Raw genomic sequence first — 2,530 nt, forward strand, 5'->3', positions numbered from 1 at the left:
GATGACATAAGAAAAACATAATGTCTTCTATATTTTAGGGGGGGGGGAAGTGAAGCATGAGAAGAGCTCATGCCCAATGAGTACAGTTCCCATGTAACATTTGTAAAAAAATGGAGGCAGGGTAAACATGTAGCAGAGAATTAGAGGACATTATTCTGAGTAATAAGATTGATATTAAACACAGAAGGCATACCCATGAAATATATAAAAGAAATGGGGAAAATGAAGAATGTATTTATAGAAGAAAAAATTTTAAGCTGCGAGGTACTTTTTGTGAAAATAACATTAAAAAATAGGGGCAGATATTTAAGCTTGTCTAACTGATTTATTATTATCTGTATTGATTTTCTCAGTAAGATTTGTGAAAGCTCAACCACCCAGAAATGAATAATAGAACACCAGTGACCAACTTCATCCTCCTGGGTCTGACCGATAATCCAGAAATACAGGCTGTAATTTTCCTCTTTCTATTTCTCACCTACGTACTGAGTGTTACTGGAAATCTCACCATCATCATTCTTACCCTGCTGGATTCCCACCTGGAGACTCCCATGTATTTTTTCCTCTGAATTTCTCCTTAGAAATTTCATTCACTTCTGTCTGTAATCCTAGATTTTTGATCAGCATCGTAACTGGAGACAAATCTATTTCCTATAATGCTTGTGCAGCTCAGCTATTTTTCTTTATCCTCCTTGGCTAACCAGAGTTTTTTCTTCTGGCTGATATGACCTATGATCGTTATGTGGCTATCTGCAAGCCTCTACATTACACAACCATCATGAGTGACAAGATTTGCTACCAGTTTGTAGTCAGCTCTTGGGTGGCTGGTTCCTTGGTAATCTTCCCACTACTAGCCATGGGTCTGCAGTTGGATTTCTGTGAATCCAATGTCATTTACCACTTCACCTGTGATTCTGCTCCTTTACTCCAAATGTCTTGCACAGACACAAGTACTCTAGAGCTCATGAGCTTTGTTTTAGCCATACTTACTCTTATGTCCACTTTGATGTTAGTAATTCTCTCCTACTCTTACATCCTTAGAACAATTCTGAAAATCCCTTCAACTCAACAAAGAAAAAAGGCCTTCTCAACCTGCTCCTCCTGTAAGATGTTGTCTCTATCTCTTATGGGAGCTGCATCTTCATGTACGTCAAAACGTCAGCAAAGGAAGGGGTTGCTTTGACAAAAGGCGTGGCTATGCTCAATACCTCTGTTGCTCCTATGCTGAATCCATTTATTTACACTTTAAGGAACCAGCAGGTGAAAGAAGCATTTAAGGACATTGTGAGAAAGATACTTTTCTCAAAACCATTGATCTGATCGTAATTTATAACTAAAATATTGTGAAAAATTTAAAGTGGGAAACCTCAATCAAGCCGACTTTGGATGCTAGAAGAGGGAGCTGGAAGGGGGGAGATATACCACTCAATATCAACTACAGGAAGAATTGTCAGTCGCAGACCTAAGCAGAAAAATGGAGGGCAGGAAACAATCATCAATTACAGGCCCAAAAGAGGAAAGATGTACACTGATTCTCTAACAATAAATCAACTACTCTTGCAATTCAGCGGGTGAGAGATCATCATCACCCTAAATACTTGCTTTTCTCAATAAACTTTTTTTTAGAAGATTTTATTTATTTATTCATAGAGACACACAGAGAGAGGCAGAGACACAGGCAGAGGGAGAACCAGGCTCCATGCAGAGAGCCCGACGTGGGACCCATCCCAGGTCTCCAGGATCACGCCCTGGGCTTCAGGCGGCGCTAAACCGCTGCACCACCGGGGCTGCCCTCTCAATAAACTTTTGTTCAGAGCAACTCTTCCCAACCTCCACCTTCTTCTCCAGAAAATAACATTCTTCTTCTTTGTTGGATTTGCCCATAGCTTTCATGACCCAAACGGTAATTCTCTGTTATTCGTTATTCCCAAATAAACCCATTTTTTTTTCTGGTAAAATAACCAGCTGTTTTGTTTTTAAGGTTAATACTATACACACAGCAATTTTACTGGAGAACCAATAGATAATTTATTGTTTTACTTCTTCTCTCTGAGTTTTATCACTTCTCAGGAATACAGTTATTTATGGTATTTTGGATTCAGTGTGCCTATATTACAAGTTCTCTTTATATGAATTTAAGCACAAAATCATCATGGAATGATCTGTAATGTTTTCCCATGACATGATACAAAGAAATGACTGAATCACTTCTTATATAAATGTATATGCTTCAAGTATTATATATGTGTTAATATTTATCCCTGCATCATTTATTCAAAAAGCATATGGCATTAGTATTTTTAGTTATTAAATCATATGTATATTGATTGCCAACATTTATCATAACACCCAGTGCTCATCCCGCCAAGTGCCCCCCTTAGTGCCCATCACACAGTCACCCCAACCCCCCGCCCACCTCTCCATATATATGTATGTGTGCATATGTATATTATATAAACTCTGTCATTTAGAACAAATTTCGCGAGTGAAGAAATTTTTTAATTGGAATTATTACTTAAAGGAAAGACAA

General features: G+C 38.1%; 1 pseudogene; it reads left to right on the plus strand.

The window, feature by feature from the left end:
• Nucleotides 1–383: 383 nt before the first annotated feature.
• LOC140595944 (olfactory receptor 6C76-like) lies at nucleotides 384–1,320 on the plus strand (annotated as a pseudogene).
• Nucleotides 1,321–2,530: the final 1,210 nt, after the last annotated feature.

This window comes from Vulpes vulpes, chromosome 16, assembly GCF_048418805.1.
Source record: "Vulpes vulpes isolate BD-2025 chromosome 16, VulVul3, whole genome shotgun sequence".
Lineage (NCBI taxonomy): Eukaryota > Metazoa > Chordata > Mammalia > Carnivora > Canidae > Vulpes > Vulpes vulpes.